The sequence below is a fragment of the Lipotes vexillifer genome, unplaced genomic scaffold, assembly GCF_000442215.2.
Source record: "Lipotes vexillifer unplaced genomic scaffold, Lipotes_vexillifer_v1.1 scaffold317, whole genome shotgun sequence".
In the NCBI taxonomy this organism is placed as follows: domain Eukaryota; kingdom Metazoa; phylum Chordata; class Mammalia; order Artiodactyla; family Lipotidae; genus Lipotes; species Lipotes vexillifer.
The window spans coordinates 2,575,675-2,593,391 of NW_006782029.1; the positions used below are offsets into that span (position 1 = coordinate 2,575,675).

Below are 17,717 nucleotides of genomic sequence, written 5' to 3' on the forward strand. Positions count from 1 at the left end.
GCATAAGTATTTACAATTGTTATATCTTCTTCTTGGATCGATCCCTTAATCATTATGTAGTGTCCTTCTTTGTCTCTTCTGATAGTCCTTATTTTAAAGTCTATTTTGTCTGATATGAGAATTGCTACTCCAGCTTTCTTTTGGTTTCCATTTGCATGGAATATCTTTTTCCATCCCCTTACTTTCAGTCTGTATGTGTCTCTAGGTCTGAAGTGGGTCTCTTGTAGACAGCATATATATGGGTCTTGTTTTTGTATCCATTCAGCCAATCTGTGTCTTTTGGTGGGAGCATTTAGTCCATTTACATTTAAGGTAATTATCGATATGTATGTTCCTATTCCCATTTTCTAAATTGTTTTGGGTTTGTTATTGTAGGTCTTTTCCTTCTCTTGTGTTTCTTGCCTAGAGAAGATCCTTTAGCATTTTTTGTAAAGCTGGTTTGGTGGTGCTGAACTCTCTCAGCTTTTGCTTGTCTGTAAAGGTTTTAATTTCTCCATCAAATCTGAATGAGATCCTTCCTGAGTAGAGTAATCTTGGTTGTAGGTTATTCTCCTTCATCACTTTAAAGATGTCCTGCCAGTCACTTCTGGCTTGCAGAGTTTCTGCTGAAAGATCAGCTGTTAACCTTATGGGGATTCCCTTGTGTGTTATTTGTTGTTTTTCCCTTGCGGCTTTTAATATGTTTTCTTTGTATTTAATTTTTGACAGTTTGATTAATATGTGTCTTGGTGTGTTTCTCCTTGATTTATCCTGTATGGGACTCTCTGTGCTTCCTGGACTTAACTATTTCGTTTCCCATATTAGGGAAGTTTTCAACTATAATCTCTTCAAATATTTTCTCAGTCTCTTTCGTTTTCTCTTCTTCTTATGGGACCCCTATAGTTCCAATGTTGGTGCATTTAATGTTGTCCCAGAGGTCTCTGAGACTGTCTTCAGTTCTTTTCATTCTTTTTTCTTTATTCTGCTCTGCAGTAGTTATTTCCACTATTTTTTCTTCCAGGTCACTTATCCGTTCTTCTGCCTCAGTTATTCTGCTATTGATCCCACTTAGAGTATTTTTAATTTCATTTATTGTGTTGTTGATCGTTGCTTGTTTCATCTTTAGTACTTCTAGGTCCTTGTTAAATGTTTATTGCATTTTGTCCATTCTATTTCCAAGATTTTGGATCATCTTTACTATCATTATTCTGAATTCTTTTTCAGGTAGACTGCCTATTTCCCCTTCATTTGTTAGGTCTGGTGCATTTTTATCTTGCTCCTTCATCTGCTGTGTGTTTTTCTGTCTTCTCATTTTGCTTATCTTACTGTGTTTGGGGTCTCCTTTTTGCAGGCTGCAGGTTCGTAGTTCCCGTTGTTTTTGCTGTCTGTCCCCAGTGGCTAAGGTTGGTTCAGTGGGTTTTGTCGGCTTCCTGGTGGAGGGAACTAGTGCCTGTGTTCTGGTGGATGAGGCTGGATCTTGTCTCTCTAGTGGGCAGGTCCACGTCTGGTGGTGTGTTTTGGGGTGTCTGTGGACTTATTATGATTTTGGCAGCCTCTCTGCTAATGGGTGGGGTTGTGTTCCTGTCTTGCTAGTTGTTTGGCATAGGGTGTCTAGCACTGTAGCTTGCTGGTCGTTGATTGAAGCTGGGTGTTGGTGTTGAGATGGAGATCTCTGGAAGATTTTCGCCATTTGATATTACGTGGAGCTGGGAGGTCTCTTGTGGACCAGTGTCCTGAAGTTGGCTCTCTCACCTCAGAAGCACAGCACTGACTCTTGGCTGGAGCACCAAGAGCCTTTCATCCACACGGCTCAGAATAAAAGGGAGAAAAAGTAGAAAGAAAGAGAGGATAAAAGAAAAGAAAAGAAAGTTAGGTAAAATAAAGTTATTAAAATAAATATATAATTAAGAAAAAAAAACTTTTAATGTAAAAAAAAAACGGACAGATAGAACTTTAGGACAAATGGTGAAAGCAAAGCTATACAGACAAAATCTCATACAGAAGCATACCACATACACACTCACAAAAAGAGGAAAAGGGGAAAAAATAATAAATCTTGCTCTCAAAGTCCACCTCAATTTGGGATGATTCGTTGTCTATTCATGTATTCCACAGATGCAGGGTACATCAAGTTGATTGTGGAGATTTAATCCGCTGCTCCTGGGGCTGCTGGGAGAGATTTCTCTTTCTCTTCTTTGTTCTCACAGCACCCGGGGTTCAGCTTTGGATTTGGCCCCACCTCTGCGTGTAGGTCGCTGGAGGGCATCTGTTCTTCGCTCAGACAGGATGGGGTTAAAGGAGCCGCTGATTCATGGGCTCCGGCTCAGGCTGGGGGGAGGGAGGGGTAAGGAGTGCGGGGCGAGCCTGCGGCGGCAGAGGCCGGCGTGACGTTGCGCCATCCTGAGGTGCGTCGTGCGTTCTCTCGGGGAAGTTGTCCCTGGATCCTGGGACCCTGGCAGTGGCAAGCTGCACTGGCTCTCCGGAAGGGAGGTGTGGATAGTGACTTGTGCTCGCACACAGGCTTCTTGGTGGTGGCAGCAGCAGCCTTAGCGTCTCATGCCCGTCTCTGGGGTCCACGCTTTTAAGCCGTGGCTCGCTCCCGTCTCTGGAGCTCCTTTAAGCAGCGCTCTCAATCCCCTCTCCTCGCGCACCAGGAAACAAAGAGGGCAGAAAAAGTCTCTTGCCTCTTCGGCAGGTCCAGACTTTTCCCCGGACTCCCTCCCGGCTAGCCGTGGCGCACTAGCCCCCTGCAGGCTGTGTTCACGCCGCCAACCCCAGTCCTCTCCCGGCGCTCCGACCAAAGCCCAAGCCTCAGCTCCCAGCCCCGCCTGCCCCGGTGGGTGAGCAGACAAGTCTCTCGGGCTGGTGAGTGCCGGTCGGCACTGATCCTCTGTGCGGGAATCTCTCCGCTTTGCCCTCTGCACCCTGTGGCTGCATTTTCCTCCTCGGCTGCAAAGCTTCCCCGCCTCCGCCACCCGCAGTCACCGCCCGCGAAGGGACTTCTAGTGTGTGGAAACCTTTCCTCCTTCATGGCTCCCTCTCACTGGTGCCGGTCCCGTCCCTATGCTTTTGTCTCTATTTTTTTCTTTTTTTCTTTTGCCCTACCCAGGTACGTGGGGAGTTTCTTGCCTTTTGGGAGGTCTGAGGTCTTCTGCCAGCGTTCAGTAGGTGTTCTGTAGGAGTTGTTCCACATGTAGATGGATTTCTGATGTATCTGTGGGGAGGAAGGTGATCTCTGCGTCTTTCTCTTCTGCCATCTTCCCCTAGATACTCATTTTTCCTCTCCTGGTGCTTGGGTTCGCCATTCCAGCCTCTTTACTAACTCCTCGTATTAATCTTGAGTTTTCAAAGTATTTGACGTTAGAGCTAAGTGCAAAATTGTTTACCATTTTTTGTAACCTGTCCTTCTATCACAGAGCATTTGGTTATTTGCATCTCATTTGCTAACACATTTAATATGTATGAATATCAATATACGTGCATATATACAACACGTATGATATAAACATATATATATACACAACACCTCAGTGTTATAGGTGTAGTTCATAGCTGTCTCCAAAAAGTGCTGTGTGTGTGTGTGTGTGTGTGTGTGTGTGTGTTATTTACTGGAAAATGTTCCTAGTGGCCCAGTAATGAATAGGAGCTTAACGTTCATGTTTAGTATCTACGTTTTTGTTTTTGTTTTTTTTTTTCTGTACTCGTGCCTCTTACCGCTGTGGCCCCTCCCGTTGCGGAGCACAGGCTCCAGACACGTAGGCTCAGCGGCCATGGCTCACAGGCCCAGCTGCTCCGCGGCATGTGGGATCCTCCCGGACCGGGGCAGGAATCCACGTCCCCTGCATCGGCAGGCGGACTCCCAACCACTGCGCCACCAGGGAAGCCCAGTATCTCTACCTTTTAACTCTACCACTCTTTATTTGCACAAGCAAATGTGATCCTCTTTAGTGACTTTGCCCTGTTTACGGACTAGGAGTGTGTGCTATTACTGATAGGATAGTCAGGTCTTACAGTTAAAATACTCCTAAGACAAATAGATCCTGGAACCTTCACATGGCCATTTCTTTATAAAAGGAATATGTACTTCATAAAACTCTGCAGGTTACATAGAGCAGGGAGTTTACTCAACTGGCTTAAGTTGATAAGTCAGACTTAACTTTAGAGAAATGTCCTGGAAAACTAAAGCAATGTGAGTCAAGATCCGGGTATACTAGGAGAGACAGTTAAGTGTTTGACTTCTGATCTCTCTAGCAGAATGTATGCTTACCACACATACAGTCATATCAGATGGAAGAAGCTAGTTTCTAAAACAGTTCGGAGTGGATGTTTGCTTCTGATTAGCCTGTGTGTATGTGTTGGACGAGTGAGCAATCGGGAAGTCATGACCATGTGTTTGCTGTCATTTAAACTGCCAGTCTAATCTAAATATACATGTGGGTGCCTAAGGAGACTTCTTTCTTTTCAAGAGGATCATTCTTAACAGCTCTCAACTCCTTGCTGACACACGTGAACTTTGGGGCACTTCTGTTTTCCTGAGGGCTACTCTGTTTCCTTTTAAAAGAGGTGAGGATGATTTCTTTGCTTGCTGTATTTCTGATTTTTAAAGGCCAGCTGTATGTAAAGTTTATTTATTGTGAGCAGTAACTTCATAGGAAAGATAGCTTCTAGGATGTTCTACAAGGTAATGAAAGGGAGGGTGGGGGGATGAGGGTGGTGAGATGAGTAAAAGAACTACAGGGTTTCGATTTATAGAAGAATTCAGTTTTAGATCACTAATTTGCAGGTAGCATGCTATAATCTAATTAAGAAAAATTAGAGAAAATGTTTATAAAATAGGTATGATTTTATAATACCTCACTTTATAATGGAGCCCTGATGTGATTTAAGGTAGGAAGAAAAAAAAGATACCCTTCTCCTCTGACTTTGAAGCATTTACACATATTTTATCTACTCAGGAATTACTAAAACACATATTAAAGAAATTGAGGTTTTTTCTATTCATGATTATTATATTTAGACTTTTATTTTTTTAGAGAAGCTAAGGATTAGACATAAATATCTTACTAGTCTGAAATGAATCTTTTCATTTAGAAAAGAATAATACTATTCTTCCATGTTTTTCATAATTATATAGCTTATCGTATTCTACAAAGCCATACACCCAAAATGTTGTTCTTTCCCCATTCACATATTTTTTGATATAAAAGCAAACAGTGTACTGTTTTTAACTTGCGAAAAAATAACAGGACACCCCTTGTCATCTAACTGCTGGAGTATTTGATACAAATTAGCTATCATTTAATTGCACGTTAAAATGTTGTTTCCTTAATATTGTTTTGATAATCCTAGAGAAACTGACTTATTTTCTTAAAATTTATGAGTATATAAATTCTTACACAAGTACATGTATTTAATTTCTTTAACAGTCATATTGTCTGACGGTTTGAATGGAATTAGGCTTACAGATTAATATATGTGACAAATGTAAACTAAGAGAAGTAGTAACAAAATTTAAAGAACATAGCATTTGTTCAGAGTTAGGCAAAGTTTCCTAGAGAAATATGAGAGTTACATACTTTTATATTTGGAATGTCAGAAAGCATGCACATTTATTGGCAGAAATAAATTTTCCTGGAACCATATTCAAGGAGAATTTACCATATGGGTGTCTATAAATTAAATGCAGTTACTTGATGTCCAAATAGTTAATGTTATATATAAATGGGCAAAGTAATTTCATGTAAATACTAAACTCAATAAGTTAACGTTGTTTTTCTGATGTGGTAGAACACATTGTTTTTATCCAGACATGGAGATATCTAAAGGCTTAAGAAACTTTTTTTTAAAACAACATTTCCTTTTTTAAATGTTTTCATTCCAGCATAATTTCAGAGAAAACAGAAGCTGATCATAATAATCCCTTTCATTTCAGGAAGAGTCGTATTTAGTAAATTCTATTGTAGAGCAGTAAGTGGAGCTTTAGTGCTCCTTCAAAGCTAGTTTCTCCCCTCTCCCTTCTCCGCTCCCCACCCCACCTCATTGCTTAGCACACACTCAAGGAATTGTGCAGTTTGCTCAGTTCATCCAGAAGTTTATGAGAGTAATAATATCAATATTTCTAGTTTTCTTTCAGAGTTTTAGTTTATAAGAAAACACTATTTTCTAGAGTAATTTGACTTCCAAGCTTCCAGCAGCCAGCTGGTAAAGAGGACGTGATCTATTACACATTTCACATTGTTCATAAGATAAAAACCAATCTCTTAGGAGATGTTTTAAGTCAAATGCAATTAAGTGGAAAGAAGAGTCTGTGTTTTCTACTTGCTTTTCAGCACTCGGTTCTTTTAAGTAGAGCAGACAAAAAGGTAGTAAGTAGCCTTTACTAGATAGGAAGAAATTTGAATGCCATATTGTGAACTAAATGTGCCGAAGTTTTAAAATATAATATATATCTTTGAAACATTCATGCATGCTTGTGTACACTAAGGTTTGTGGAATTTGTAGCTGTATAAATACTGTATGTATGTAAGGTTTGTAGCTTTTCCTGAATAATGATTTTATGAGTAGGAAATGCTCTTGTTTCATGAAGATTAAAAACAAGTTTAGGTCTTTAAATCATCCTTGAGGTATTGAAATTGAATGAGCTTCTGAGGATCAATTCACAAATGGTTCTAAACCATGCTCTAAGAATGCTGTAAATCACTTGTGCTGTTGATCTGATTGAACAGCGTGGATCTGAACCCTCATTAACTTGTCTGTAAGGAAGAGAAAATTGAGGAGCGCAAGGAAGAGGCCAGGAGAAGACCTTTAGCCATAAGCTGCCATTGTCGAAGGACATCTTTTGAGCTAATTTCAGTCCCATAAAAAAAAAAAATCTATTTCGTGATTAGTAATCAGTGGATGAGAGCAGAAAGCCCAAGTGAATAAAGGCCATAAATACTGAAGTCCTTGGGATAACAGCCTGTAAAACTGTCAGAAAGCATTGCTTAAGTGACAAAAGATAGCCCAAAGTAACACAAGTGTGTTAGCTCACTAGGCAATACTCCATATTCATGGACAGAAGACATAATTTAGTTTTCCTCAAAAATGGAGGTTCTCCCTTGACTCCAATACCTGCCTCACTTTATTTACTTGTTCTGGATGGTGTCTGTTTGCTTTTAATTTATGGTCAATTGCATTTGCTAGTAGGAATCACGATGCCTGTTTAAAGATAGCTGTGTTTCCAAAAGTAGAACTATGATTGCTGAAACTTCTGTTTAGATCCATCAAGATCTACTTACTTGCTAAGAATGTTTAGCCTAACTAGAGTGAGTGGGTGAGTACATGTTTGTGTATTTTTAAAAGGCAGATGGTTAGGAATTAAATGCTGACAAGTGCCTTTCTCTTGTTTTTAAATTGAAGTCTAAAGTTTACAATTCTTCAATATTTCTCCCTGAGGGAAGAATAAATTAAGTAAATAAAACCAGAAGAATGTAAGGCTATATTATAAACTCTTTTGTTATTACCACACAATACTGAGATGACAAATGGTTAAAGTCTTACTTGCCAGTACTTTAGGTTTGTTTTCAGAGTCAGAGAAAATTCAAGATGATGGAATCAAAGGTCTTTATTCGAAACTCCTATTGTTCTAACTATGATGATGATTTCATGGCATTTGCGTTATAATGTTAGCAATCAAAATGATATGTTTTACCGTTTTTACAGTATAACCCTTAAATCCCAAATGCGTGTTTTAGAGATGTGTATGTCTTCAGTGTATTTCAAGTGTTGTGCTTTTTAAAGTTAGAGAATTTTTATCAATGTACCGGCGTTTGCTTTTCAGCATTTCGGCTGTGAGAACTAGAGGTGTCCTTCACTTGAAGGGAGCAGATGTTAAAGGTTCTTGCCCCTGCCTCCCTAATGGCAAACACCCTTGAAGAAGAGAAATGTTCTATTACCCAAATAGGCATCTTTCTGATGGTGAGAAAAGGCGGTAAAAGGCAGTAAATCTGCCTTCTCATTATGAAGTGCAACAATAGATTGATTTATGAAGAAAAGCAACTGTTAGGCTTATATAAGATGTGTGCATGGAAATGTAGGTTCCTTTAGAGCCTTATAAGCAGTAACATTCCTCCTATTCTTGACAAGAATCTAATATTACTAATAGGGAATGTGTTGATTCTAAATACCACGTTTTTTAAGGGGGTACATTGAGAACAAAAAATTCACCTCCTAATGTTTTCACATGAGAACAGTCTCTTAAATGTGCTGTGTTTTTACTATTTTAGTTTATTTTCATTAAGATAGAAGGGAATTTTTTAAAATAGTTTTATTTTTATAAACGTTTTGTTAGTACTTAACATTTTAATAGAAGTGAATGCAAGTATAACATATTTAGATGTTAGACTGTTTATAAACTTTTCAGTTTCACTTAATAAATTGTGTAACTTAAATTGTGTAATTTTCAGCACGCACTGTAAAATGAGAGTTTCAAGTAGAGCCACAGTGAATTTCAAATTTCAGGGGAGAAGGAGGTTATGTAAAGTATTTTTTGTTGGGCTATTATTTTAAGAAAATGTATGTGCACTTTATCTTTTAAATAAGTTTGTGTTACCTCTTATTTGTTAAGGAGCTCTGTTAAAGTATTTTCGTTTAACTTAAAAATTAAAATGTTAAGCTCTAAAGTCAATTTTGAGCGTAAAGTACAAAAATCTGGACAGTCCCTGAGTAAATTTTAATGATGCTGCCTTATATGTTTAGCACACGTCACTCTGGAATTTGAAATCTATGTCATATAATTAAGATTTGAGCAGGTAAATTACAGAATTAAAACTGATAATTATCTATAGACTTTTAACTCATTTGTTTTAGCAGACATGTATCCCCAATATATGTATATTTCCAAATTATACATATAGTAATAGCCATATTAACATGTTATGTACAAGAAAGCATATACAAAAATTTGAAAATTTAAAAGGAAAAGACAGAAAATAAACATGAGTAAAGGTTCTATTTTCTTTTACCCCTATGGATTACCTTACACACATCTTTGTGAACATATATGTGCATATCCACACCCAAGGAACTTTGAGGCCCTCTCATCCAGAAGAAAGGTCTCCTGTATGTTACCTGAAAAATGCACTGTTATTCTAATTAGGAAGATACACGGCTTGTAAAGAAACAGTCCTTGCAACTATTAACAATCTTTGTTGTCTAGACTGATCATGAGAAGTGTTGCATTTTTAACCTGATGATGATTGGTTAGTTTTAAATCAAAACTTTTTTCCCAGTGGGTTTTGGTTATTTTGGAAGTCCAAGTACCGTGGAAATAAGGTTTTAGCGAATAAAATGAACTGTTGATGCTGCTGCTATGGTAGTAAATCTAAGCTTCACATTTAATGGGGAAAATTCTCTAAGATAGTCGAAAGATTAAAATTAATAAAACTTCTTGACATTTGTGTAAGTCTATAAAGATTCTGTTGGTGTCAGTCAAATACTATATGACCATTTTTAAGTAAGCCATTTTTAAAAAGGTCTAAAATTAATAAGGAAATGCAGTTAAATATCTTGTCAAGATCTCTTTACATGTATCTGTGTTTTACTTCATTTCAATTAATTGCCATGTTTATGATACTCTGAATTTATTCTGTTTAATTTACTTTAATATTTAAAATTTTATAATCCCAAACTGAGAGTTATAACCACATATAACGTACTTTTAGGACTTTGTTCAATTCAACACTGCCCTTATATAGAGCGAGAATCCACTAATACTTTTTCATTATTTCAAGTGTCTTGTGAGCTACACAGGTGGGTTATTTCACAAGTAACTGAATAGTAGTTCTGACAACAGTTAAGGGATCTTATTGTTAACTGATGAGCAGTGGTGTTTTGATGTTCATTGGTCAGCTTCAGTAGCAGTTAATTATGGGGCAGTTCTATCAGGAAACTCTTTTTCTTCCTATTTCTCTTTTGTGAGGCATTACAGCTCTAAACCCTCTCACTTGTAACTTTTTTCTTCCTCTGCCCTCAAAACACACGAAAGAGAAAAAGAGACCAGTTAAAAGCTAAGTCTCTAACGTTACAACCAAGTGGTATATTTAATGGCCAGTTGTGAAACTCAACTTCTGTGTGCACAGTCTTTGCTCAAGGAATAGTAACATGCTTATAGGTGGTACAACTTTAAATGGTCTGTTTCCAGATGATTTCTCATTCCTAAAGGTCTTAACAAGTGAGCGATTTTCAGAACACATCTGGCACATGCACCATCTTGCAGCAACTGGATTTTTTTTGAAAGATCACATGTTCTGGCCACAATAGTCAGTAGCAGCCTTCAAAGTACAACTGGTGATGAGAGATAAAAGACTTGAGGCTCCTCTGTTTAAAAGAGAGGAAGCTAAAAGAAAATTATAGCCATCCCTAAGTGTGGAAAAGGGTCTTATGGAAAGATTTATAGACCCTTGTTCCCCAAGGCCATTTCGTTTCCTAATGGGATTTTGTGTTCTCAGACAGGGAGTACAAAATGATGACAGCATTTAATAATAATAGTGAAGATGACGATAATAACGAAGAAAGCAAATGCAATTGTAAAAACAGAGGCACCTCAATATAAAGCCAATTATCTTGGCACCCAGGATAATTTTGTCTGTAAATTGAAAATATAACAGAAATAAAGATCTTTGCTCTTCTGCTAACCAGTGGGGAGGGTAAGTCTTAGGATCTTGCTCTTTTACAGGCAAATGATGGGTATAACAATAGCTTTTGATAATACAAGGGCCCAAGAGACTAAATACAATTATAATGTAACATCAGGTTCACTCAAGTTGTCATAATACTTACAAATGGAGAGGATTTGCCAAAGAGAGATGTGGTTTCTTCCGTGTGGTCACAGACCTGAGTAATTAGCAATAATGGTTCCAGCTTCCTATTCCAGTGTCCTTTCTCCAATTAAACCTTGTTTTCAAAGAAAGAGTTGCTGACAGGTTACTTAAAGCATGAGTTCTGTTTTGTATTTCTGTTTTTTTTGTTTTTACCCCTGGAGTTTATGGGAATTGTATAGAAGGGTTGGGAAAAGAGAGTAGATCACCCTTGAAGGCAGATAAAATAAATGATTGTAGTGTGTTGCCTGATGTGCTTGCTGGCCCTCTTGATCACTGCCAATGTCCAGAGGATCAGGAAAATTCAGAGGAGAAACTAACTTGCTTTTTTATTAAAAAACAAAACTTACTGTACTAGAGAGGCGAGTAGACAAAATACATTGTAGTATTGATTGGACGAATGTTAGAAGCAGTTGATACAGACACATTCAGACCCAGGGATGAAGTGTTTTGTCTTACCACTGGTTTGCTTTGGGTGCTGATCACAAGATGTCCCTTAGACACAAGAATATTCAGTTTCACAGTGACATAGAAAACTTTGTTCCCTGACACTAGTGTTATAAAAGGGTGTTAGTGTGTTCAGGACCCTGCTTTAAATTGATAGCACTTTTTCAAGGTCAATAGGTGTAGTAGAGTGAGCACTGGATTAGAAGTCACAAAACTTGGTTGTAATCCACCTATTGGGCTGGCCAAAACGTTCGTTTGGGTTTTTCTGTACCACCTCATTGGTCACTTAATAAATATTACCCACTGGCCACTTAATTTTATTTTGCTTCAGTTTCATCATCAGTAAAATGGAGATTAAAAAATGTGTTCTATTTTAGTCAGCTCTGGTTGCCATAACAAGGTACCATAGACTGGGTAGTTGAAGTAACAGGAATTTATTTATATATTTATTTATGGACGGTGGGAAATCCAGAATCAAGGTGCTGGCTGATTTGGTTTCCCTGTGAGGGTTCTTTATTTTGGCTTGCAGCTGGCCACCTTCTCACTGTGTCTTCACATGGGAGGGGTGAAGGAGGAAGCAAGTTCTCTGGTGTCTTGTCTAAATAAGGGCACTAATCCCATCATGAGAGCCCCACCCTTATGACTTCATCTAAACCTGATTACTCCCAAAGACTGCATCTCTAAATACCATCACATGGGGGTTAGGACTTCAATATATGATTTCTTGGGGCAGGGGCACGTGTAGTCCACAGAACTTACTTGCCTTTCTCATGGCAGATCATATGAAATTAAGACTATGTAGAGCTACACAAAGATACATTAAGAGGTTAGAGTTATTGACTGATTTTTCCAGTCTTATTCTCATATTCCTTTCTATATAATAAGGTTTTGTTCTTTTAGCATGTTTATTTTGAATTATTAATGTAAAACCAAATGAAAATAAAAGTTCTCTTGTTTCTAGCCTTTTGACAATTCACTCTTGCATTGACCTTGTTAAATTTAAGTGTTATTTTATAACTTTTAATACTTATTTCCTTGCTTAACTTCTTACCTTTAATTGACATAGCTATCCCAATATATTACCTATTAACAGAAATTGGTAAGAGTGTGTTCATAGGATGAAGAACATTTACACAATTGTATAGAACGGATGTTATAGGTCATTTTTCTTTAAAATCAAATGTATATTTGAAAGTTGAGTTGGATTATCTTCAGTTTCTTTATAGTAAAGAAACTAAATGATGTAGTCTCTCTTTTTTTTTTTTTCTTATAAATTCATTTATTTATTTATCCATTCCTGGCTGTGATGGGTCTTCGCTGCTGCACATGGGCCCTCCCCAGCCACGGTGAGTGGGGACCACTCCTCGCTGCGGCACACAGGCCTCCCACTTCAGTGTTCTCTCCTGCTGCAGAGCATGGGCTCCAGGCGTGCGGGCTCCAGGCGTGCAGGCAGTTGTGGCACACCAGCTCAGCAGTTGTGGCTCGTGGGCTTAGTTACTCGAGCAGCATGTGGGATCCTCCTGAACCAGGGATTGAACCCGTGTCCCCTGCATTGGCAGGGGGACTCCCATCCACTGTGCCACCAGGGAAGTCCAAGGTAGTCTCTTTCTTTCAGTTTTGTTGAGATATAATTGACATATAACATGGTATTAGTTTAAGGTATATAACATAATGATTGGATACATGAATGTATTGTGAAATGATTGCTACATAAATTTAGTCAGTATCCATCAGGAATTAGTCTTTTAAAAGTGTATGACATTTGTATTTTCTTCTTTGATTAGTACTCATCCTTGACACTGTCTTTCTGAATATTTGTGCAAAGAAAAGATGATCTTTATCGCAGGGTATGTGTTTTCATTTTCGAAACAAAATAGAAATTTGTGGGAAAAAAAAAGGTAGCAACGTGTCTAAAATAATTTAACTAGTTACACGGTATTCTCTTCCTTTCTCCTGAAGAAAGGTATATATAATTCGCCCCCCTTTTCTTTATTTTTATTGTTTGAAAGATCAAGTTGAAGTTTTGTTCATAAATATAGTTGCCCGTTAGAAAAGATGGAAATTCTGCCTTCTGATTACCTAAGGAGGAAGTCTGCTCCCAGTTTAAGGAGCAATGGCAGATTTTATAAGTCCTGTCATGTGACCTGCCTTGACAGGTGTTCTTGTTTGCAGCACTTAACTTCTAGGAGTTGTAAACATGCAGTTTTTCTTACTTGTCTTGGACAAAAATAATCCTCTGTAGAAAATCCATTACAAAATGATTTTGCATAGCCATTTAATGTTGAAGATTGCATTGCAAATTTGGTAGGCCCATTGTTTTGGTAGTAAAGATATATCTTATTTTAGGTAGTAGAGGAGTGTGTGATCTATTGTAAATAATAGGAGCAACTAAGTATTGATTAGCTGCCATTGTAACAGCAGTGGGCTAGGAGTTTTTACTTTATTATATCCACTTAACATTATCGCTTCTGCGTGAGGTTCAGTGCCCTCACTCTATGAGGAAACTAATGCTTAAGCGTTCTTTCCAAAAACATATATTAGTGAGCAATAGATTTGAGATTCTTAAGCCTATAGTTTTGTCACTGTGGAGCACACCATTTAAAGAAACTTCATGTCTAGTGTGTGATTACTCAGTAAATCAGCTAAACATGTGCTTAGGGCATCAGCAAAAAGAAGCAAAAATTTTTTTTTAGTGAGGAGAATTTTGATATTCAAAAACAAGTCTTAAATTAAGGGAAAATTCAAAACCTCGTTGGAATTCCCTGCACTTAGTTTTTGGCATACCTAGGGAGGGAAAAGGAATATACCATAATCTGTTCAATCCTTAGGGCCTATACAGATCTTAATCTAGGGCTTCCCTGGTGGTGAAGTGGTTGGGAGTCCGCCTGCCGACGCAGGGGACGCGGGTTCGTGCCCTGGTCCGGGAGGATACCGCGTCCCGCGGAGCGGCTGGGCCCGTGAGCCATGGCCACTGGGCCTGCACGTCCGGAGCCTGTGCTCTGCAACGGAGAGGCCACAGCAGTGAGAGGCCCGCGTACAAAAAAAAAAAAAACTTAATTTAGCCCTGTTTATGGTGAATATTTTTGTAAAGCACACAACCTTACCTAGTTTATATAGTCATCCTTGACTTGTATTTTGGGGGGGTAAATCTGATTTTTTTTTTTTTTTTTTGAAAAATACAAACTTAAAGTGAGCTGCAGCTCTGTTTTGTTGGACTTGATAAAATCTAGGGCTGTGTCAGCCTCATCTAGTAGCAGAGTGGCTTTTTGAGCAGTTAACATCTAGTTGAATTTTGTCCTGGTCAGCTTAGGTTAGTTTAAGGTCCATCCACCAAAACACAATTGTACATGCTTCATAAATGTTTTTATTTACTGGTAACCATGTTCTGTCAGGGTGCTGTCTTGCCAAATACTTGGAAGAGTAGGCAGGGATACTATCTCTGGATAGAGCAGTAAGTTTCTATTTTTTCTCATGATGCAAACTCTTACGCTTTCTTAAAATTAAGATTCTTTCAAAAACATGTTTTTTGCCTGTATAAAAAGAGAAGTGTTCAACTTAATATCAGTGGTGTTCATTAATATCATTTGTTGAACTTTTAAAATATAAACATGGCTGGCATCCACACCCCACCCCACCAAACATTGAATCAGAATCTCCTCATGTGTAGAATCCACCCAGCTGATTCTGATGAAAATTCACAGCTATGAATTTCTGAGTCTTTGGTCAGTGGTTCTCAAAAGTCTGGTTGACCCTCAGAACAGCAGCATCAGCATCACCTAGGAACTTGTAAGAGATCCAGTTTCTCATCACTATCCCAGACTTAGAGAATCAGAAACCCTGGGTGGGTCTGCATTTTAACAGGTCTTCCAGTTGATTCTGTAATGCTCAAGAAAGTATGAGAATCACTGCTTTCAATCATCTCAAAGGTCTCCTCAGCTCTCAAATTCTACAAGTCATTGTCCTGATTGCAAAAAGCTTCCTGGACATTGGAATTTTCTGCCCATCATTCAACATTTTATCCTCCTCCATCCACTTCTGTTGCTTTCAACTTTCCATTTTAATATTCTCATTGAATGAATATGTCTTCTACTGTAAGCCTGCTCGACTGTTTGGTGGAAGAGTCAGGGTGTTAATGATAAACATTGCATAGAAAGCCTTTTTCTCCTGTTGTATTGCGTTTTTTACTGTTTGCCAGTTTCCTGATGGTTAGCAACTGTGGCATTATTAACCTTGTTTATGATTAAGAAACTAAAAGAAGGCTGCCTCCAGATTTGGATCGGGCATTGGCATGATGCTTGAGACAGATGGGTCACATTTAGCATGGGGTAGTTGGAGAGATGGCCACCGTCCTCTTGATCCTAATCAATGTCACTCTCAGCAAATAGCTCTGGCAGAACAGCTCCTTTAAAGTCCAGTGCGATGACGCGTACTGGCCAGGCAGGATGGGGATTAGAGCTCTCTCTGCTCACTATAAGGAAACCTCTTTTTTGGCTCCCAAATGGTTTCCAGAGCTATCAAAATAATACCATTTGCAGACACTTTTCATGGCTGAAAAGAGCAACTTCGAGAGGAAAGGGAGTGCTCTGTGGACCACGGGAGAAATGTTTTGCAGCTGGGTATTGCATGTTGCTGCTGACTGCGTGCCCTTTCAGTTGTGTGACTCACCATAGTGACTGGACAGTGGAAAAGCCACTTGACAGAAATGAAGAGTACCTCCCACAGGCCTCTGTCCTTGTCCACCAGCTCTCCTTTGTGGGCCGCAAACAGCAATGTGTAGGACATTGTACTGCAGATCTCAAGGAAATCTTGCAGTGGTGATGGGTTGGTGGGCCGCCTGCTGCTCATTAGCGATCCCGTCTGGCTCTTTTCCTGCAGGGTGAGTGGTGGATTACTCACACCTGTTTTCCCATCCAGCCTGGGGATGTGAAGTGTGCATTAGGAATGCCTGAAAGTGCTTCCTTGTGTCTGGGTCTGTAGAGCTTGGTGTTGCTTGGAGAGTGGGGGGTAGTGGGTTCAGTGCTGAGAGGGGAGATGAAAAAATCAGGGGTGAGAAACTGTAATACGAGCTGAACTGAGATTCTCACCCTCATGGAGTGGCTTCTGATTGTGCTGTTTGTCCTCCACGTGGCCGTGATAAACATAGTCACCCACTGAGCAAAGTAGAAAGATGCTTCCTGTCCATGAGAAGACCTCAAATGTTTCTCAGATAACATGGGTATGGGGACTTTCCTGGTGGCGCAGTGGTTAAGAACCCGCCTGCCAATGCAGGGGACATGGGTTCGAGCCCTGGTCCAGGAAGATCCCACATGCCGCGGAGCAACTAAGCCCGTGCGCCACAACTACTGAGCCTGTGCTCTAGGGCCCGTGAGCCACAACTACTGAGCCCATGTGCCACAACTACTGAACCTGTGCTTTAGCCTGCAGGCCACAACTGTTGAGCCCACGTGCCACAGCTACTGAAGCCCATCCACCTAGAGCCCGTGCTCCACACAAGAGAAGCCACCTCAGTGAGAAGCCCGCGCACCGCAACAAAGAGTAGCCCCCACTGGCTGCAACTAGAGAAAGCCCGGGCGCAGCAACGAAGACCCAGTGCAGCCAGAAATAAATTAATTAATTAATTAAAAAAACAAAAACATGAGTATGTAGTTGAAACTATGAGCACATTAGAAATGGAATAGAAATGGTCCACGCTTTCAACCAATTTTATCAACATTGTTATTTTAAACGAAATTGGGCCTTAAATATGTAAGATTCAAATGTGTGGATGGCATGATCAATTTCTCTGCACAGTTCTGTCCATGTGTTTTCTCTTCCCATCTTTACCTACTATAAAGTCTCATAAAAACTGGCAGACAGGGCTTCCCTGGTGGCGCAGTGGTTGAGAGTCTGCCTGCCGATGCAGAGGACACGGGTTCGTGCCCCGGTCCGGGAAGATCCCACGTGCCGCAGGGCGGCTGGGCCCGTGAGCCATGGCCTCTGAGCCTGCGCGTCCGGAGCCTGTGCTCCGCAATGGGAGAGGCCACAACAGTGAGAGGCCCTTGTACCACAAAAAAAAAACAAAAAACAAAAACTGGCAGATGGTGGACCAGAGGGCCTAATGTGCCTCCAGTCACAGATAAGAGAGCGCCTGCTATATGCAATGCATGTTGCTGAGTACGAGGGAATAACAAGCAGCACAAGACAAATGCCCCAATCCTTGCTTTTTCAAGTGCTTGCAGGCTACTAGAAAGAAAAGACATAAACGTCAGAGGTAGAATGATACTGCTGCATATCTTCTAAGCAAACGGATGATCCATATTTTCAGTGGGTTTGGGGAAGGACGAGAACTCTGAGTTGATGGGTCAAGGAGGATGTGGAAATTTATTCTGGGTACTGAAGGTTGAAGGGAATGCATTGAGAGTAAGAGAGTGGGGTGTGTATGTGATGCTCTTTCCC

The 17,717-nt window shown here is 39.7% G+C and overlaps 1 protein-coding gene across 1 annotated transcript in view; it reads left to right on the plus strand.

The window, feature by feature from the left end:
- Positions 1 to 17,717, plus strand: part of MLLT3 (MLLT3 super elongation complex subunit) — a 260,606-nt gene that overhangs the window by 223,445 nt on the left and 19,444 nt on the right. The window lies entirely within an intron of this gene.